General features: G+C 37.0%; 1 protein-coding gene across 2 annotated transcripts in view; it reads right to left on the reverse strand.

Annotated features, from left to right (window-relative positions):
- Positions 1-23,439, reverse strand: part of ZC3H12C (zinc finger CCCH-type containing 12C) — a gene marked incomplete at both ends in the record, with an annotated part of 82,728 nt that overhangs the window by 11,975 nt on the left and 47,314 nt on the right. The window lies entirely within an intron of this gene.

Consider the following 23,439-nt stretch of genomic DNA (forward strand, 5'->3'; position numbering starts at 1 on the left):
TTATATACTTTAACCTAATAATTAAAAAAAATACTGCTGGGCATGGTGGTGCACGCTTGTAATCCCCACGCTTGGGAGGCGGAGACAGGAGGATCGCGCAAGTTTGAAGCCAGCCGCGCTGGCTTAAGAGACCCTGTTTCCAAATAAAAAAATATAAAATAGGTCTGGGAGTGTAGCCCAGAGGTAGAAGGGCTTCAAGGAACCCCAGTACCACAAACAAACAAACAAACAAACAAACAAACAAACACTTATTCTAACCTTTTGAAAGAAAAATTTTCTGCTTTTTTTTTTTTTTTTTGTGGTGTTGGGGATGGAACCCAGAGGCTTTCTACCTCCAGGCTATACTCCCAGACCTAATATCTATTTTATTTGGAAACAGGTTCTTACTGAGTTGCTGAAAGCCTTACTAAGTAGCTGAGGCTGGGTTCAAACCTGTGCAATCCTTCTGTCTTAGCCTCCCAAGAGCTGGGATTACAAGTGTGCACCGCCAGGCCTGGTTCAAAAATTTTCTGCCTTGAAATGCAATTAATGGCTTTCTCTTAGTTTGATCTCCGAGAGCTACACACACACACACACACACACACACACACACACACACACACACATCTATATATTCTTCTTGGGACAAAGAAAAGCTGAATGAAATAATGTAAATAATGAGTGAATTAAATATAGGTAAATGCTTTGTTAACTTTTTAACTTTTAATGTAAATCAAACACTAGGCATATTAAAATATTTTGGTGGTACCCCCACCCCTAGGAAGCCCTAGAACCATCTAATATATGATAATCACATTTAATACAAAGCAGAAATAGATCTACTTGCTTCATGAGTGTTGAAAGTTACAAATGTAAACATAAAGACTATTCATGTCCTAGTCTTAATGGTCCAGGGGTAAAATCAGATGCACTCGAAGTTTCAAGGAATGGGATAAATAAAGGTAGAGTGCAATGTTACATTTTTCTAGGTAAGAAGGGCTGCTTGATATCTAGCAAATGTCCCAGCAAAAGGTATAAAGTGATGTAAGCTTTCATGAAGAATACTGAAATTTAACCAGTCTTCTGAAAGTATAGAAAATGATTTCATTAGAGACAAGTACTTCTAAGTATACTCAATTGCTAAAACCTTACTCTATTTCTTTCTCTGATAAGTGCATTGCTGACTATTGTATTATGCTTAGCTAGTAAACTAATTGATATCTGGCTTTCTGAGAGTAGACATTGCAGTTGTTTCTGGCTCTGAAGACAGGCCAGCATAGAATTTTCTCCTTGGTGATTTCACTTGATAAGGACAACTGTCACTTTCAAAACCAGATAAATGATAAATTTTCTATTTCTAGAGAAAATTCACAAAATGTGTGTAAATAGACTACTGACATTCATAGGACATAGATTCTATAGTGGCAAAAGCAGGAAACAGTACCAACTTGATCATAAAGGTTGTTCTCATTATCCTCTCCTCCTGCTCCGCAAAGCCTCAGATAGAGAAAGCAGAAATAGGTTGAAAGAAGACACATGTGAATAGTAAATAGAAACACTTACAGAGCCTTGGTTTCTGAGCAGATGAACATGTATCTATGTAATACATGTATCTATGTATCTAGAAATACACAAATCCTGCACAAATTAGAGAAGAGAGGACTTCCGGGAAGATGGTGACTGAGAAAAGCAGTGTTTATGAGTCCCGCTAACAATCAATCTTTATTGCCACAAAAGCAGCGCTTTTCATAGCAAGAAAACACCATCAGCAGAGAAATAAAAACTATAATACAAGGGGCAGAGAAAAAGAAGGCTAGAAGAACAACCAGAGTCCAGAAAAGAAACCAGCCCATATTGTGGTGGTGGAGAAACGCCAGTGCACTCTTGTCTCGCAGCACCAGGCTCCAGAGAAGAAAGGGACTCAGAACGAAGCTCAAAACCAGAAAAGAAATACGCCAGCCTCATGCCTGCTGAGGGCGTGGCAGCAGTGCCATATTGCCAGAGGCAGCGACAAGTTCACCGTGCCCGGGACAGCTCCAGATCAGCACACTCAATAACCGTAAGTGAAATTGCAGCCCCAAAAGGAGAAATCCCAGTACTGCACCCCCAGGGACTTGCACAGCTTTGATACTCTCCCTGGGTCTGAGATTTTGCAGTCCAACCCAGTGAAGGAGTAGTGGTGGCAGAGATACCACACCCTAGTCGCAGCTCCCTGTGGGAAAACACCCAGCCTGGTACTCCCATAGTCTTGAGCAGCCTCAATTAACTGCCTGGGTCTGAGACTTTGGGTCTGAGACTTTGTGATACAACCCAGTAAAAGAGTAGTGGTGACTGAGATTACCACAGACTCGAGATCCACCCTAAGTGAAGTTGTAGTGACCCAGGGAAGAACCCAGAGAAGGCACAAACTTCTGGAATCATGGGAAAGAGGAATAAGAATAGAGCAATGAATGCCCATAACCCCAAAACATCAGAACCTGAAAACACAGATGTTCAGAGATATCCAGAAGATCAAATCAGGAATATAACTGTACAAATAATACAGGACCTTCAAAAAGAATTTAGAGAGAGTTTAAAAGAAATAAAGGATGCAATCACTGAAATAAAGGCCTCAATTCAAAGTATAAACAATCAATTAGAACACATGGAGAATAGAATCTCGCTCCTAGAAGATGATCACTCCAAAAATGAACACATAGTTTATAATTGAGAAAAAAATATCCGACAGCAGGAATTTGACACTGAAGAAATACGGGCCCATTTTAAGAGAGCTAACCTAAGAATAATTGGAATAGAGGTGGGAAAAGAAGATGAAACCAAAGGGATCAATAATCTCTTCAAGGAAGTAATAGCAGAAAAATTTCCAAACATAAAGCAAGAGGTCAATATACAGGTCCAGGAAACTTACAGAAGTCCCCCCCACCCCCTTTTTGTGGGTCTGGGGATGGAATCCAGTCATTTGACCTCCAAGCTACATCCCCTGCCCTATTTTTTATTTCTTTATTTTGAAACCTGGTCTCACTGAGTTGCAGAGGGCCTCACTAAGTAGCTGAGGCGGTCTGCAAACCACGATCCTCCAGTCTCAGCCTCCCAAATGCTGGGATTACAAGCAAGTTCCACCAAGCCTGGCTCTAGAACTCCCTTTAGACAGGAACTGTAAAGAGGTTCCCCACGCCACATAACTGTCAAAATGACCAATGTGGAAGCCAAGGAAAGAATCTTAATGGCAACAAAAACAAAAGGCCAAGTGACATTCAGAGGCAAACCAATTAGAATCACTCCAGACTTCCCAAACCAAGTCATGAAAGCCAGAAGGGCTTGGAGTAACATATTCCAAACTCTGAAGGAAAACAATTTCCAGCCATAAATTTTCTACCCAGCAAAACTATCTATCAAGTTAGATTGGAAAATAAGAAGCTTCCATGACATATAGACACTAAAGGAATTTGTGTCTTCAAAACCAGCACTAGAGAAAATACTCAAAGAGATTAACTACAAAGAAGAAATAGGTACTACACGCCAGAACTAAAGAAACAAGATTTTCCACCCAGCAGACAACTAAGCAAAGAAAAATAAACAGTATCTCAAACAGAAATAAAATCTTAACATGTTAGGAATTAAAAATTATCTCTCAATAATCACACTGAATGTAAATGGTCTCAACTCCCTAATAAAAAGACATAAAATGGCAAAATGAATTAAAAACCAGAATCTATCCATCTGCTGCTTACAAGAAACACACCTTACAAGTAAAGATAGTAACAAACTCAAGGTAAAGGGCTGGCACAAGGTAATCCCTGCTAACGGAACTCGAAGGCAAGCAGGAGTAGCAACAATGATATCAGACAAGTTAGACTTCAATCCCAAACTTATTAGAAGAGTCCAAGAAGGTCATATTTTACTAGTTAAAGGAATAATCCAGCAAGAGGAAATAACAATAATCAACATCTATGCCCCAAACATAGGTGCAGCTACTTTTGTAATTCAAACTGTCTGTGACATAAAGCCACACATAAATTCCAATACAATAATACTAGGAGACTTCAACATACCTCTCACAACATTAGACCGATCTTCCATACAAAAGGCCAGTAAAGATGCCTTAGAACTAAAGAACACCATTAATCAAATAGACCTGTTGGACACATATAGAATATTTCACCCAACTACAGCGGAGTTTACATTTTTTTCAGCTGGTCACGGAAAATTCTCCAAATAGATCACATCCTGGGACACAAAATGAGCACTAGTAAATTCAAAAAAATGTTACGTACTTCCCTGTGTCATTTCAGACCATAATGGAATGACACTAGAAATCAACTATAAGAAGACCCAGAGAAACAACATAAACAAGTGGAGACTGAACTCCACACTTCTGAATAAAGAATGGATCATAGAAGATGTAAGAGGTGAAATCAAGAAATTTCTAGAAACAAATGAAAATAAAGATACAACATATCAAAACCTCTGGGACACTTTGAAGGTAGTACTAAGAGGAAAATTTATAGCACTGAGTGCTCACATAAGAAAAAGTAAATAACCTAACGACACACCTCAAAGCCCTTGAAAAGCAGAAGCAATCGAACCCCAAAGCCAGTAGAAGACAGGAAATTATTAAAATTAGAGCAGAAATTAAGGAAATAGAGAATTAAAAAAATACAGAAAATCAACAAAGCCAAAAGCTGGTTTCTTGAAAAAAATTAAAAGATAGATAAACCACTAGCCAACCTAACTAAAAAATAAAAGGGAATAAACCCAAATTATGAAGATAAGAGATGAAAAAGAAGACATTACTACCGACAGTGTAGCAATCCAGAAGATTATGAGAAACTACTTTGAAAAACTATACTCCAACAAAATGAAAAATTTGGAGAAAATTGAAAACTTCCTAGATAAATACAACCTTCCTAAACTGAGTCAAGAAGATATAGAACACTTAAACCAACCAATAACAATCAAAGAGATTGAAACAGCAATAAAGAGCTTACCATCAAAGAAAAGCCCAGGACCAGATGGCTTCCCAAGTGAATTCTATAATACCTTTATAGAAGAGCTAACCCCAATACTCCTCAAACTATTTCATGAAATAGAAAAAACCGGGACTCTCCCAAATACATTCTACGAAGCCAACATTATACTAATATCCAAACCGAATAAAGACAGTTCAAGGAAGGAAAACTACAGGACTATATCTCTGATGAACTTGGATGAAGAACTATTAAACAAAATACTAGCAACACTCATTCAAAAACACATCAAGAAAATCATACATCATGACTAGGTAGGGTTCATCCCAGGGATGCAAGGCTGGTTCAACATATAAAAATCAATCCATGTAATTTATCATATAAACAGAATCATTTCAATAGACACTGAAAAAGCATTTGATAAAATCCAACATCCATTTATGATAAAAACACTGTAGAGAACTGGAATAGAAGGAACATATCTCAACATCATAAAGGCAATCTACAATAGCCCACCGCCAACATCATATTAAATGGGGAAAAACTTCAAGAATTCCCCCTAAAAACAGGAATGAGACAAGGATGTCCATTATCACCACTTCTCTTCAATATAGTACTAGAGACTCTAGCCAGAGCAATAAGGCAAGAAAAGGAAATTAAAGGAGTACAAACAGGAAAAGAAGAACTCAAACTTTTACTATTTGCAGATGACATGATACTATATTGAGAAAACCCAACAAACTCAACCAAAAGGCTTACAGAACTGATCAACAAATTCAGCAAAGTATCTGGATACAAAATCAATCTTAAAAAATCAGAAGCTTTTCTGTATACCAATCATAAATCCACTGAAAAAGAAATTCAGAAAACACTTCTACTCAGATCTCCCACTAAAAAATAAAATACTTAGGAATAAACTTAACCAAGGAGGTAAAAGATCTCTACAAAGAAAATTATAAAACATTGAAAAAAGAAATCGAAAATCTTAGAAGATGGAAAGATCTTCCATGTTCATGGATTGGCAGAATAAATATCTTTAAAGTGGCCATCCTCCCAAAAGTGATCTAGAGATTCAACACAATGCCCATTAAGCGACCAAGATCATTCCTCACAGACATAAAAAAATCAGTCCTTAAATTTATTTGGAATAACAAAAAGCCCAGAATAGCCAAAGTAGTTCTCAGCAACAGAAACCATGCAAAAGGAATCACAATACCTGACTTTAAACTATATTACAAAGCCATTATAATAAAAACATCATGGTACTGGCACAAAAACAGATACATAGACCAATGGAGCAGAACAGAAGACCCAGAAACAAGTCCACACACTTTCAGCCAATTGATTTTTGACAAAGGGGCCAAAAACATACACTGGAAAAAAAGATAGCCTGTTCAACAAATGGTGTTGACAAAACTGGTTAACCATATGCAGAAAATTGGAAATTAATCCCACTTTCTCACCCTGCACAAGAATCAATTCAAGATGGATCAAAGACTTGGAAATCAAACCAGAGACCTTGAAGCTCCTTGAAGAGGGCATAGGTCCAACACTGCAACACATAGGCACAGATAAACACTTTCTCAACAAGACTCCAAAGGCACAACAAATTAAAAGGTGAATCAATACGTGGGATTGCATGAAACTGAAGAGCTTCTGTTCAGCAAAGGAAACTGTCAAGAACCTCAACTGAGAGCCAACAGAATGGGAGAAGATTTTTTCCACCTACACCTCTGATAGAGGACTAATATCTAGAATATACAGAGAACTCAAGAAACTCAACACTAAAAAAACAAATTATCCAATAACAAAACGGGCAAGCAAACTAAATAGACACTTCATGAAAGAAGAAATTCAAATGGCCAATAAATGAATGAAGAAATGCTCAACATCATTGGCAATCAGAGAGATGAAAATCAAAACTACCCTGAGATTTCACCTAACTCCAACTAGAATGGCAATCATTCAAAACACAAATAACAAAAAATGCTGACGAGGATGTGGAGAAGTGGGAACTCTAAAACATTGTTAGTGGGATTGCAAATTAGTGCAACCACTTTGGAAAACAGTATGGAGAATCCTCAGAAGAATGGGAACAAATCTACCATTTCATCCAGCAATGGGTATCTACCCAAAAGAAAGGAAACCAAATTATCAAACTAATGCATGTGTATCTATGTTCATAGCTGCACAATTCACCATAGCCAAACTATGGAACCAGCCAAGATGTTCATCAACAGATGAATAGATTACAAAACTGTGGGATATGTACACAATGAAATTTTACTCAGCTATTAAAAAACTCAATTACATCATTTTCAGGGAAATAGATGGAACTGGAGGATATTATGCTAAGTGAGATTAGTCAGTCACAAAAAATAAGAAATCAGATGCTCCCTAATATGTGAAAGCTAAGGAGAAATGGGTCATAGGAGGAAGACTAGATGAATAAGGAAATCCTATAGAGGAGCAAACAAGACAACCTAAATGAGGGGATGGGAAGGGAGAAGAAGTAAATTCTCTAAAACAAGCAATGTATTTAAACATATCGAAGTCAACCACTAAGCCAAGCAAGGGAAGGAGGAATTGGAGGGAATGGGGTGGGAATTGGGTAGGGGTTAAATCGGTGATGTGTACATGTATGTACACACAAGTTTTTTACCCCAGTAGGATGTATGAATATAATGCACTAATAAAAACTTTAAAAAAAATTAGAGAAGACAATATCTTTCTAAGAACACACAGAAACTTCATAAAATTAGCTATGCAACATATTCAAACAGTTGTCAGAATCTATAACAAATAATCCCCGCACTTGGGAGGCAGAGACAGGAGGATCGTGCAGGTTCGAAGCCAGCTTCTCTAGCTTGTTTTCGAATAAAAATATAAAGGTTAGGTGCCTGGGAGTGTAGCCCGGGGGTAGAAGGGTTTCCAGGAACCCCAGTACCACCCAAAACAAAAACAAACATACAAAAAGACATAGGGTTTTAGCATAATTAAAATTTTTAACTTTAAAAAGGACTCAATTTGTAAAAGTAACAAAAAATAGACAAATCGAAAAAATCTGAAGATATATACAAGAGCTTAATAGAGAAAATAAAAACGGAAACCTGTATTAAGGAACACAAGAGAAAATCTAAATGAAAGGAACAATAAACCGTTTTCATACATGATAAGACTCAATTTATAAAGATGGCAATTATTCTCATAGTAACCTATAAGTATACTATAATTCCAATAAAATGCCAGAGGGTTTTTCATAGAACTTGAGGGACTGTTCCTAAAATTAATATAAAAAAGAGATGCCATAAGTAAGATGATATAACAAATCAATGAAGAAAAGATGAATTACTCAACAACTGGTACTAGGGCAACTAGCTGTTTACATGGAAAAAATAAAACTTCATTTTTATCTCTTTCCATATACAAAAAATGAGTTATAGCCAGATCAAAGACTTAAATATGAAAAGAAAGTGTAAAACTTTGAGAAAAAATCATAGGGAAAAATTCACATGACAGGAAAACACTTCTTAAAAAAGGAACACAACCACATGCCATCAAGGAATTAAACCGAGAGATTTGAACACTTCTTTCTCCAAGATGCCATAATACAAAAAAAGTCATAAACTGATAGAAGAGATTTGCAACATATAGGACCAATCAAAACTTTAGTATTCCAAATATATGAAGTACTCTTTTACATCAAGAAAGGCAAGCAGTTTTTTTTTTTAAGGCACAATATAGGAATAATCAATTCACAGAAGAAGAAACCCCAATGACCAATAAACATGAAAAAGATATTCAAAATAGAAGAGAAATGCAGACTGGAGCCAAAATGAACACTACTTCACACCCATCAGATTGGTAAAAATAAAGTCTGCAAACACCAGATGTTGCCAAGAATATGTGAAAGTAGGAACTCATACATTATAGGTGGGAGTGCAAATTAGTGTATTTGGGAGAGCAACTTGGCAACACTTCTCTAAAACATAGTAATTATATATAGGTGTAGTAAAACCCCATAGTAACTTAAATTAGATTTGATGCAATTACCATTGGCTTTTATCTTTTGTCCAGTCTTAGGTCTCACATAGAACAAACTAATGTTCCTCACTGTTATAGAGAGGACAAAAAGTTGATGAGCCCCTGAGCTTCCAAGACTTTCCTAGCAAAAGAATTAATGCTAAATAGAAAACCCTTAGAATGACTCCTATTATCCTGGAGTCCCTGTCGGCCACCTAGGCCCAGAAATATTTCTGGTAATATTTATTTTAAAATTTTTTCTTGGTGCACTGTAGTCATACATCTTAATGGGGGTACAAGATGGTAGAGGATATATGCACACATCACTCATTTAGCCCTTCCTCAATTCCTACTCCATCCCTTTTTCTCATGTTTGGCTTACTGGTTGACTTCAATATGTTTATAAATGTATGTCATGTACATAAGGGAATTTCTCTCTTCCCTTCTCCAATCCCCTGCATTTAGGTCATCTTATTTGCTCATCTATGGTTTCTTCTTCTTTGGAAGAAGAATTGGATTTCTGGTAATATTTAAATATGAGCAACCACCAGGTGGCTCCAAACTGCAGGTGGAACTTGGACTGACAAAGAGGTCTAGGGATACTGAACTTAATCTAACCTTCTTGAAGCATGTTGGAGGATGTGACTAATTATATGTGCTAAATACAATAGAATGGGTGACTTTAGAAGGTACTGATAAAGAATAACAATATTAAACTTTATAGCAAATTATGAAAAACAGGATGTCAGAGTAAATTCACTAGATGTTAACTATTTATACTAAAAAGGAATCCTAGCTTTAGTTCTATATAAATAGAGGGAAAAATTTGCTACAACTCTGTAGCCACTTATGGATTATCTGCATATGTATTCAGAGTTTTCTTCTCAGTAATAAAGTTAGCTAATTCCATATTTATTAATTAGCGTGCACCACTGGATATCTATTTTTTACCTTAACAATTTAGTAATAAGGATGGTTTGTACACCTTAAGTGAATCCTTTTGTTGGAGATTTGTGGTCACTTAAATTAGGTAAAAGTCCTTGAATTCTTGCTAAAATATTCCCCTCCAACTATTTTGGTTTAGTGGGACTAGGTTCACAGGGAAAATTCTAAACTTTCAGTGCAAATTTTGGGTTACTCTTGAGCAAATGGGGGTAATATGAGCTTGAAGGTCCCATCTGATTTACCAGTGGTTCATAGCAGAAAATATGGGAAGCCCAGAATATTGTCAGCAGGTTTCTTTCTTAGAAAGTCTTATTTTCAAGCAGGGCATGGTGGCACATGTCTGTACTGTAATCCCAGTACTTGGGAGGCTGAGATAGGAGGATCAATTGGTTCAAGGACAGCTTCAACAATGTAGCAAGACCCTCAACAATCTAGTGAGACCCTGTTTCAAAACAGAAAGGGCTGGGGGTGCAGCTTGGAGATAGAATGTCTCTCTGCTCAATTATCAGTATATATATATCTTATTTTACTTTATTTGGAAAACACAACAATAAACTTCTAGTTGCCAGAGAAAGGCTCATTTAGAAAATTTAACGTACTTACAGAGATTATTAGAAAAAACTCACTCAAAAGAATTGTTGGTATCATTATTTTATTTCTCAGTAAGTAAACATTATTTTAAAATAATGTTGGAACATTATTTCTCAGTAAGTAAAAGAATGAACTGGGCAGCCAAAAATAATTAAGAAAATGAAAAGAGAGTAAGGTTCTCAAGCCTTCTCTGCTGTTGCCCCTTCTGCTCTGTCTATACCACCTGTTACCCTTCTTTGTCTCAATCTAGGACCTGGAAGAGTAGGGCAATGATTCCCAATGGCTACACGGTCTAAGAATAATTTTTCTTTTAACAGGACAGAATTACAGCCTTATTAGAATTTTCTAATATAGATTCCATTCCCAAGACTCCCCTAAAATGAATATGCATACCATAACAAGGGAAGCAAAAATGATAAGAACTATAAGGAGTTTGAGAATGTGGAGAAGAGACTGTCCTAGAATTAAGGGATTAGGCTGGCAAATAGTTGTCCTTATAACTTGGACAAAAAGGAAATCAAAAGGAGTTAGATCAATGGACTAACACCACAGTGCCATAGAAACCAACTTATTTTTCATCTTATTAAGAATATCAGTTCTACCTTTTGGAGCTTCAGTGACTCCATTACCTCTTTTAAGTGATCTAGGACTACCAGGGATACCAAACATGGTAAGAGTGCACAGGCTCTGTTTGCCAGGATATTACCCATCTTAAGTAATTTTCTAATGCTCTGGAAAGAGCTGAAGAAACCTGCCACTGTGATCTACGGTGTGTTATAAGTTTTCAGCCCTATGCATGAAAATGTATGTATGCTATTGGCTATGGAGTGTTATTTCTGGTTGACTTTGCCTAGGCAGTGGTACAGGCGTGACAGGGGTAAAAGATAATTCCTCTCACAATGGGGTCAAGAAGTTGACCACCTCCTCCAACAACTCTGGTTGCTCCGAATTCCTAGAAAACTCACCGTGAGGCACTGCTGATGATACCTTTAGATTTCTTCTGTGGTTCATAGAGGCATTTTCTAAATTAGTGAGGACAGATTTAGGAGGAGATAAGAATAGAATCTTACTCTTTTCCACTTTTGTGGCGGCCTTGTTACAAGAAATTCAAGTATATGTGACAAGAGAGAGGTATTTGGATTTATTTATTTGGTGGTGGTACTGGGATTCCTGGAAGCCCTTCTACCTCCGGGCTATACTCCCAGACCTATTTTTTATACTTTTTAATTTTGGAAACAGGGTCTCTTAAGCAAGCACGGCTGGCTTCGAACCTGCGCGATCCTCCTGTCTCCTCCTCCCAAGCGTGGGGATTACAAGCGTGTGCCACCATGCCCGGCTAGGTATTTGGATGTTAAGGACAGGCATGTTTCTCAGGTATTGCAACAGCAATTCAACTGGGAAAAAAACTGGATAAAGATAAAGAAGACAAAAAGACTGTAGTTCTATCTACCCAGTTTAATTATTCACAAAGAGAACCATTTTTTTTCAGGGCTACTAACAAATAAGAGAAGACCTTCTAATGAGTCAATAGGTCATTACTGTAAAAAGGTAGGATATTGGAAAAAGGAATGTTGGAAGGCTGAGGAGGAAGCAAGAGATGCAACCCAAATGTGAAGCTTTACTACCTTGTCCAGGAGACTCTTCCCCTCAGAAATAGGACAGAGAGAAACTGACAAATGATGCAAATTTATAAGAGAAATTGGTACGATAGGGGATTCTTGGGCTGGGAACAAAAGAACATCATATATGTGCCTGTGTTTCCTGCCTTAATCTTCTGTCATCTTGTGAGCAGCAGAGCCATGAATTTTGATATTTTTGACTTTTCTGTTTTACATTGGCCAAGAAGAACAAGATGTGGGCCATCTTGACACCTTTGTCTTCTGAGGTTCCTGAGCAAACAGGAATAGGAACCTATTAGGATACGATGTCTCTTTCTCATCTCTCAATACCATTAATCTGTGGGAAAGAGGCCTGCAGTATAAACTAAGGGCTACCACACTCCATACTCCAGGGAAAGTATATTAGAAGCTTCTTGGAGACAAGGCACTGAGTTGGTAAATATGTACTCATTTATACTGACAGTATGTGGTGGTGGGGTTCCTACCATACTATGGGCCAAATTTTAAAGAATAGAGGCTTTCTAACATTAATTTAACTACAGTATCACATGGGAAATGAGTCACTAATTTATTGGAGCCATTGCAAAAAATTTTCTGTCATTCATTGTAGAGTTCATTCTGGAGAGTAAGGTGAAATTATTTGCAGACCAGACCAAGCTGAGACAAGGACTACTAAACTATGGACTGTATTAACTGGAGCCCTCTGACATTTGTCCAGACATGCCTAATCCTAGTTTCAGATCTGCAACTCCTTATGACCTAGAAAACTGAAAACCAAGAGGAGCTGAGATCAATACAAATTATCTTGGCAAGATTTTTCTTCATTAGCCTTTCATTACCTTAACTTTTCATTATTTTGTAAGTTCACTTTTTCTCACTGACCTAACGGGATTATCTTTAATTTGTCTTTATTTCTTTATTTATTTATTGGGTGGTACTGGGGTTCCTGGAAACCCTTCTTCCTCCAGCTACACTCCCAGACCTATTTTATATTTTTTATTTGGAAACAGGGTCTCTTAAGCCAGTGCGGCTGGCTTCAAACCTGCGCGATCCTCCTGTCTCCACATCCCAAGCGTGGGGGATTACAAGCGTGGGCCACCACACCTGGCAAATTTGTCCATATTTATTAATGTAATATATTTGAAAATAAATTCTACTTTTTTGACAAAAATGAAATTCCATAAAAAGTCAAATCAATATAGTATTTGCTATACTCTATAATACCATAAATAACTGCCAATGAAGAATAAAAGTATTATTTATAATACCATTAAGCTAGCCACCTATGGTTAAGGGTACAATTGGTGATACAGAGAAAAATTCAGGGAACCACATGCAATAATGCCACTTGTCTCATTCTGGAATCGAGAAGAGGGGGATGATGGGCCAGCCACTCCATCTGCCTTATTTAGAAAATACAATTTCATATGTTACATTTTATTCAGCTATTTTACAGACACCATTAACTAGGTTAACCACAGGGCAGGAAGTGTTATTTTAGAATTAAAACTGTTATTATCCAGTGGTAGATAAGAAGAGTAACTGAAAAACATGGGGAAATCTAAAAGGGAAATGAAGGCATTATAGGAAACTGCCTCTTTGTAACACGTTTTATGGCACTGAAGAAAAAAAGTATCTCTTGTCAATTATCATTTTTTTCATCAAATTTCACTTTACTACAATTTACATGGGGTGCTTGTAAAAAGCCTTAAAACTATATGTGATTTTCATTTTTTTATTTTCTAAAATTTATGTAATTATTTATGTAATATTATGTAACTATGTAATATGTATAAATTTATGTGATATTCTTTATAGATGAAAGAAAAAGTACTCTTCAAACGTCCTTTTTATAACATCACTATTCCAATTATAAAGTTATACTTAGAATGACATGCTTTAATACTCTAAATAGAGATGGCTTTTCAAGAGTAGGCCAAATAGTGAAAATAACATAGCCTCTGGAGTAAGACTTGAGTTCTCCTATTTTTGTGTGTATGTGTGTAGTGCTGGGAATTGAACCCAAGGGCATTCTACATCTGAGCTAGATCTTCAGTCTTATTTGTTTTTGAAATAGGTTCTCACTAAGTTGCTGAGGGCCTCACTAAATTGAAGAGGCTGGTTTCAAATCTGTAGTCCTCTTGTCTGAGCTTCCTCAGACAAGATTAAAGGCATGTGCCACCATGTCTGGCTGAATTTGTCTTTTAACTCTGAATCTCAACTTCTCATATTTAAAATGAGGATAACCCTACCTTCTCACCTCCCTTATAGGACTGTGAGAACTGAATAAATTAATATACATAAAATAACTCCAGCAGAATATCTGGCATGTAGAAGCATTCAATAAATATTACTTCCTATATTTTCTTACGTTCCTCAAGTCCTAATGTTGAGGGAAAAAAAAAAAAGTTTGGAATGAAATTGAAACAAAATAAGTCTCTGTTAAAAACGTTAATTTTGGCCGGGTGTGGTGGCGCACGCTTGTAATCCTTGCGCTTGGGAGGCAGAGACAGGAGGATTGTGCAGGTTCAAAGCCAGCCGCATGCGCTGGCTTAGGAGACCCTGTTTCCAAATAAAAATGTAAAAATAGGTCTGGGAGTGTAGCCCAGAGGTAGAAGGGCTTCCAGGAACACCAGTACCACCACCAAAAAAAAAAAAAAAAAAAAAAAGTTAATTTTGCCAGGCGAGGTGGTGCATGCTTGTAATCCCTGTGCTTGGGAGGCAGAGACAGAAGGAGCATGTAGATTCTTAAGCCAGCCATGCTGGCTTAAGAGAACCTGTTTCCAAATAAAAAGTATAAAATAGGTCTGGGAGTGTAGCCCGGAGGTAGAAGGGCTTCCAGGAACCCCAGTACCACCAAAAAAAAAAAAAAAAAAAAAAAAAAGGGGAAGATGGTGACTGAGAAAAGCGGCATTTATGAGTCCCGCTAACAATCAACCTCTATTACCACAAAATCAGCACTTGTCATAGCCAGAAAACACCATAAGCAGAGAAATAAAAACTGTAAATACAAGGGACAGAGAAAAAAAAGGCTAGAAGAACATCCAGATACCAGAAGAGAAACCAGCCCGCATCGGAGCTGTGCCGGTGCCATCTTCCCTTGCAGCACCAGGCACCAGAGAGGAGGGGGACTCAGAATGGAGCTCAAAACCAGAGAGGAGATACGCTGGCCTCATGGCCGAGGGTGCGGCAACAGTGCCATACTGCCGGCGGCGGCAAAGAATTCATCGGGCCCGCAATGGCTCCAGATTAGCACACTCAGCAACCCACCAGGCTCCAGAGAGAAGGGGTGGACAGGGAGCTGAGGTGAGCAGCTGCAGAACAACCGGGTGTAATTCAGCAGTTTTTTTCAGCACAAGGAACATCGAAAGCTCCCCGGGGCCAGGCTCAGCATTCCTTCCAGGGACTCAAGAGTGGAGCTCAAAACCAGAAAAAAAATACGCCAACCTCATGGCCGAGGGTGTGGTAGTGGTGCCATATTGCCAGCAGCTTCACTGAGTCCGCGACAACTCCAGATCAGCGCACTCAACAACCGTGAGTCAAATTGCAGTCCCTAAAGGAAAATTCCCAGTACTGCACCCCCAGGGACCTGTGCAGCTTTGATAATCTCCCCAGCGAAGGAGTAGCAGTGGCAGAGATACCACACCCTAGTCGTAGCTCCCCATGGGGAAACACCTAGCCTGGCACCCCCATGGTCTCACGCAGCCTGGGTCTGAGACTTTGTGATACAACCCAGTAAAGGAGTTGTGGCAAAAGAGATTGAATTGTTAGTGGGACTCGTAAATGCTGCTTTTCTCAGTCGCCATCTTCCTGGAAGTTCCCAATTTGTTATAGAAAAGTTAAATCAATGTTTATCAAGTGTGTTCCAAACAGGAATTCCATGGTATGGCATACATGTTCTTCTGAGCAGTGGGGTAGGAAATTTTTAAATGATGATGATCCCCAATTCAAACATAACTCTGCTTTTGGTTGTTTTTAATACTAGGCTTCCATAAAAGTTTTTTGCATATTGTATTTTTTTTTTTTTTTTTTTTTTTGGTGGTACTGGGGTTCCTGGAAGCCCTTCTACCTCCGGGCTACACTCCCAGACCTCTTTTTACATTTTATATTTGGAAACAGGGTCTCCTAAGCCAGCACGCGCGGCTGGCTTCGAACCTGCGCGATCCTCCTGTCTCTGCCTCCCAAGCGCGGGGATTATAAGCGTGCGCCACCACGCCCGGCGCATATTGTATTTTAAAGAAAATAAAAATCTGAAAATCACTCATTTGGGCCAACTAAAATATTCAGTATCAAAATTGCTATAAAAATCAAATATAAAAGCTCTCCAGTTGGTTAAGATAATACAGCAGTATAGTCAAGAGCGGTAGCTTTGAGAATTATTAGTGTTGGTATGTAAAAATGAAAGGAGAAAGATTTTCTTCACCTTATAAGGTCCATAATTTGGGGCAAGGCTAATTATAGGAAGCTAATGGAGATTCAAGGAGGACATTGCTCTCAATATGACAGAGAAAATATATATGCTAAGTAGATATAAAAATGTCTTACTTAAGCAAAGAAGAAACATGAATTTTTTTGTGCACTAGGGATTGAATCTATAGGTGTTCTACCTCTGAGGTATTCCTATTCTATTTTTTATTGGGGTACAGGGTCTTGTCTTACTAAGTTGGGGAGGGCCTCACCAAGTAGCTGAGGCTGGCTGTAAACTGGGATTACACGTGTGTGTTACCACATCCAGCATAAAACATGGATTCTAATCATGTTTTCCCAAATCATTGGTAACAGTAGTTAGGTGAAGATAGGTGATTAACAGAATTTATATGCAATAGGATTACTAAAGTTGCTGTTTTTAGATTAGAATTTAAGATGACAGAAACATTTATTGCCCTTTGGTCTATTAAAATACATAATACTGATGACAACTAAAATTATGTACTTAAATAGAAATGGAATATAATATTGTTTTGTCAGATTCTACACTACTGATACAACTAAATAACAAAAGCAAACTTAGTTTTGATTCTTTTCATAGTCTCTAAGGATTTTCTTCAAAAACAGTAAGAAAAATGGAGCACTGGCAACTAACCTGTAAGTAATACCCATTACATTCACATATTGGGAAATTAATGTCCTTTAATTAATTAATGTCCTTCTAATAAGTTGGGCCTTAAAAACATTCCACTGAGACTACCCAATAGAAATTTAATGTGAACCACATATGTGACTTTAAATTGCCTAGCATAGCACATTACAAAAGCAAAAAACTGAAATTAATTTTAGTTTCTATTTAATTCAATATGCCCAAAATTACTTTAACATGTAATCAACATAAAAGGTATTAAAATAGTTTACATATTTCTGTATTAAGTCCTTAAAATTTCCTATGTATTTTATACTTACAGCATATATAAATTTGGACTTAACACATTTTAAGAATTCAACAGCCATTTGTAGCTAGTGATTACCATAGTATGTCATATAAATATACACACATAATTTTGATACATTTTTGTTCAAGGAGCCAAAACCAAACTTGAATAAACTCTAGCAATTTTTAGTCTATCCTGTAAACACTTGGACTAGGTGTCCAGGATGATTTTATTTGCTCTAAGGCAGTATCGTACTTAGCAAACTAACTAACATATTAAAGCTTAATTTTAGAACCTAAGCAAGATGGCTTTCAATATTGAAATTTGCACTGAAGAGTTTCAAGTTCACAAAGCAGATTAAAACTGCACAAAGCAGATTAGAAATATAATAGGTTCTGTACTTTTAAAAGATGAATCAGACGCTTAAACCTTGATTGTACAGATTGTCAAACTCTGCTTGTATTTTATAAATATGTGGGCTTAGATTATTCTTTTTGATATAAAGGAAAGTTATCATAACTTCTGCATATTCTCTGTCATTCATTTCCTGACTAAAAAATTCCTGTCTGATTTCTGTTCAAATTTAAGAAAATTATTTCAAGGATTCACTTAGAGCACTTTTCTACATCCCAGCTGATCTGTAGTTCATATTAACACCAGCTGCTGAGTCTTTTTTGACAGCATAAACTGTCAGGCAAATGGTTAGTTTATTTCTCTGTTCTGTGCCATTTCATCAATATACAAAAGTTCTGATGTTCTCAGTGCATCTTTTTCTAGGAATTGTCTGTAGTTCAACCTCTGCATGTTTTCAACTAAGTCTTCATGTTTCCATCCTCAGTGCTCAAATCCATTCAGTAAACTCTATAAATGATCTTTCCTAAAGGCAAATCTTACTATGCTACTCTTCTCTTGATTAATGTCTTCGGGTGGTTCTCTATCACTAATAAGGTGGTGACACAAGCATAGAAACTACTGATCAAAAGTAGTTCATGTGAGATCACTAGTAAACAAAATGTTTATCCTAATAGTCTGCACAAACATAAACCAAGACAGGCTGTCATGACTAGGTCATGAAAGCATATTAAAGCATATTAAAGAAATAAAATACTTTCATGAAGCTGGGTGTGGTGGTGCTCACTTGCCCAGTACTTGGTACTCTGGGTTCATGGCAGCCTCAGCCACTAAATGGGGCCCTCTGCAACTTGGTGAGACCCTGTTTCAAAATAAAGAATAAAAAATCAAGCTGGGGGTATAGCTCGGAGATATAGAATGCCCCTTGGTTCACTCCCTAGCAACAACAACAACAACAAAAATACTTTTAAGAATTAGAGGGCTCTAACAACTAATGTATATTTCCACTCCTGATGGTTCACAAGACTGTACTTTCATGACATGCCATCTAACCCTAAAACCATAGAGATACTGAAAATGCACTGGATCTGTTAAAGGAAATATATGAATTTAAAATAATGGGTTCATGAAGATACAGACTAATTGTATACTTTACTGCTGAGCTATCCCAAGTTTAATGGAATCACAGATTTTGAAATCGTGAAGTTACTTGGTGGAAAAAATCAGAGTATCAGAATTTAATTTCAACAACACAATAAATATTAATCATGCTTTGTTTCCTATGCTTATATTGGTAGTATAAATTTCATGGCATATCTATACTATGAAGTACTAAGGAAAGAGGGCTGTTTGCTTTAAGGAAAGAAGCCTACTTGCTAGATTGGGGAGTTTTTCTTTTGCTGAGAACTCAAATGAGGTCCAGGCTTTTGTCAGAATTTGTTAGTCTAGCTCCACTAATTATAAATTCTATTCTGTTCCATATTTCAGAAACTCAAGCACTTCTTGAATTCCCAATATTTTATATGCGAGTTTAGCCATTTCTCTAGTTTACTCTCCTCTAGTTTTATATACATATTTCCTTGTTGATCCTATCCTTATAAGTAATGTAGGTACCACAGATTATGCTAGACCAACTTCCAGATATTTGTTAATTTTGGTGAAATTGTTTATTCAACAAACAGTATCTATCAATGTGGCACATGTAAAAAAGGTATTAGTAAGATCAATGAAGACACATGTTCCTCAAGGCAATAGAAAATCCCTGCAATTTTGGGACCTATGATGTATATGCTAGGGACAATTTTGCAGCATGCTCAACTTTAAGAGACCAAGCCTCTTTGATGACACTGCAGAAAGCACTGAAAACACTGGTGATATAAACCTGAAATAAAAACTGAAATACACTACCTATATCATTCCTAGGAATTACATAAACTGTTAAGTTCTTGTGTCTATTAAATGTTAAATTAAAGCCTAATACAACTAAGTTTTTGTATCTGTTACTATATTCTGGATTCAGAGGTTGGCTCTTAACAGAATAGTAATTTATTGTGTGCCTATTATATGCCCAGTATTCATATTAATTTTCTTTAATAGTTAACAACAAACCTAGAAAATAATTTCCTTTTTTACTATTTTGAAAACAGAGGCTGATAAGTTTAAACAACTTGAGAATCATAAGAGTAGTAATGCAGATAGTTAAATATATATTTTAAAAGACTATTTTGACCCAGGTGGTATACGCTTACAATCCCAGTACTTGGGAGGCTGAGGCAGGAATATCACAGGTTCATGGCCAGCCTCAGAAACTTAGGCTCTCTAAAACTTAGTAAGACTCTTTCAAAATAAAAATAAAATAAAACAGGGCTGGAGGTGAAGCTCAGAGGTAAAATGCCCCTGAGTTCAATCCTCAGTGCCTTCCTGCCTGCCTGCCCCCCTCCCTCTCTCTCCCCTCCCCCCGCATCTCACATACACACCCTATTTTGTAATTTTAATAAAAATGCTGTTGCTTTCCTACTTTAAATTTACATCTAAAGACTTGTGTGTCAGTTCTATGGTTAGCTTTGAAATGAAAATAAAATATATTCATCTTACACAGGGAATATGTCTGAGAGAGCAGAAAGGAAACAAAATAGTACTTTATTCTAAACTAAGTCCAGATTTATTATAATATATAATGTATTTTTACATTGTATTATATATATATATATATATATATATATATATATATATATATATATATTAGCTTTGCTAAGCTTATCATGAGTAGGGAATCAATTTCAAAAGTATATTACAGAGTCCAGCATGGTGGTGCACACTTGTAATCCCAGCATTCGGGAGGCTGAGACCAGAGGATTGAGGTTCACCAACAGCTCAGCTGCTTAAGGGAGGCCATTCACAACTTGGTGTGACCCTGTTTAAACAATAAAAAGACTAATAGGGCTGTGGGTATAGCTCAGAGGTACAATGTCTTTGGGTTCCGTCCCTGAAAAAAAAAAAAAAAAAAAGTCTATCTATATAACAGGATATGGTTGAAATCTGTATATTTGTTACTTTAAGGTCTACCTAAAGTAAGTTCTACCTGAAGTATATGTACCTGAGTGTGTACACATAAATAAAACATTACACACACACACACACACACACACGTATTTTTTTTAAATTGTGGTACTAGGGGTTGAACCTAGGGGCATTTTACCTCTGAGCTGGACTCTCACCCATATTTTTATTTTGAAACAAGGTCTAACTAAGCTCATAAAATCCTTGCTAAGTTGTTAAGGCTGGCCTTGAACTTGCGATTCTTTTTTCTCAGCATTTCAAGTTCTGGGATTGCAGGCATATGCCACCATGCCCAAATAGTATGTATTTTTATTTTTTATCTTTTGGTGGTACTGGGGATGGAACCCAGGGGCTTTTCTACCTCCGGGCTATACTCCCAGACCTATTTTTACTTTATTTGGAAACAGGGTCTCACTAAGTTGCTGAGAGCCTTACTCAGTAGCTGAGGCTGGCTTCGAACCTGTGCGATCCTCTTGTCTCTGCCTCCCAAGCGCTGGGGATTACAATCCTGTGCCCCCATGCCCGGTTAGATATGTATTAGATATGTATTTTTAAGTGACTTTGTTTCTTTAGAAAGAGCTTATAAATGGCAGAATTTAAAAGTTCGTTATAAACTTTCACGAGTTCTGATACTTTCAAAATTATGGACATGGTACAACAATGTATTGTAATTAACAGTATAATGCTGCTATAATAAAAACTTCCTGTTAGGCTGGGCGTGGTGGTGCACGCTTATAATCCCTGCGCTTGGGAGGCGGAGACAGGAAGGCTTAAGAGACCCTGTTTCCAAATAAAAATATAAAAAATTGGTGTCTGGGAGTGTAGCCTGGAGGTAGAAGGGTTGCCAGGAACCCCAGTACCACCACCACCAAAAAAAAAAAAAAAAAAAACAGAACAAAAAACAAAAAACAACAAAAACTTCCTGTTGACTTCTCTGTTAAAATGCCTGAAGCACTTTAGTTGTATCAGAGAGAAGACACATCTGCATAGTCCATCTTTATAGCAAGGGACACAGAACAGTGCAGAAATAATGTGGGAATAGAGGTTTATTTCATAATTATGTGAAAGGTTGTTTGAGATGCTTTAATTATGCCATATATCTTTGTATCAAAGTTCTCCTGAAGATAATTCTCACTATGTCAGATGAGTAAAAATTTAGATTTTTATGTGAATTCTAAGTTCTCCAAATATTTCTATTGGGAACTAGGTTTTGGTCAGGTAGTTCCATATAAGGGTGGTCTAATTATGACATCATTTATCTAAATGATATCATAATAAAAATTCAGTTTTTTAAGTCTCATGCTAATTTTTCCCTGAAAAGAATTGTTTCTTTTCTGTGAGTAGTTCAATAAAACTGACAGTGACATTAAAATAGGTTGGAAATAATAATCCAGAACCTATGTAAATTATACTAATTAGTATTATACTTGTTTTATAAGTATTCCATATCTGGGAACATGGGACAAAATAGGTTATACTCCTCTCATAGTACTACCCTCATATTCACCCTCCCTTTCCTCTCAGCTTATATAATTTTACTTTTAAAAACAAAACTATTCAAAATTCTTTCTATAAAGAGAATGTCTTCTCAAGAGCTCATGTATTAATATTCAGAGTTGATATAATTAAGAAATTAGGCTTGTAATGTCATCAGTAGATAAATCCATTGCTATAGACTTACTGGGTGATCACCTTGGCAGGTGGGGTTTGGATAAAGAAGGTGGTCCCTAAGGGGTGGCCTTATGGACTGTGCTGTTGTCTTTGAATCTCCTTGCTTGCTTGCTCTCTTGCTTTACAGCCTCTGTGATGTGAGAGCAGAGCCCTTGCATATTTTCTCTATCTCTCTGCTTCTTGCCACCATGCTCTGTGATCTGCAGACCCTGGCATTACATAGACTGAACCCCTAATTCTCCAAAAACTATGAGCAAATAAACCTTCCTCTGTGATGTATGGCCAATTGTTCTGGATTATAGTAGTTAGAATCTTGACTGAGATACTTTCCCAACACGTCTTCCTCTTTGTTCTTCCCTTTCTCCATTAACCTTTTAGAATAACAGACTAGATGGATTCCCTTATTTCTTGATATTCAGCTACTGGGCTTCTATCTTTAATAGCTCATTGTATTCTTGAATACAATGACTTCCTGGCTGTCCTGTCTTCTGATTTTCTTTTACAGTACAACTCAGGATATTCCTCCTTAAAGTTTTGCTTTTTGCTCAGTTTGATGACATTTTTATGTATATTGGATTTTCTATCCCCCTAACACTAGTGCCACTCACTCTACTATTTCCCTGGATCATTGCTTTCTACCTGACCGGTCCTGATTTTTCTTTATGTCCTGACCTGTATATATGTCAGTGCTTTTAGTGTTAAATGGTTCTCAGCACTGGCTGTGCTTAGAAATAACTATGGCACTTTAAAATGGCTCAACTAAATTAAACTCTTCAAGTCTATTTTTAAAAAACTCCTCTGATAATTATCTTAGGAGTTTCTCTGGTATATATCTAAAGTTGTAGGTGTTATTCCAAGGATCTATGA

This window comes from Muscardinus avellanarius (genome assembly GCF_963383645.1).
Source record: "Muscardinus avellanarius genome assembly, chromosome: 1".
In the NCBI taxonomy this organism is placed as follows: domain Eukaryota; kingdom Metazoa; phylum Chordata; class Mammalia; order Rodentia; family Gliridae; genus Muscardinus; species Muscardinus avellanarius.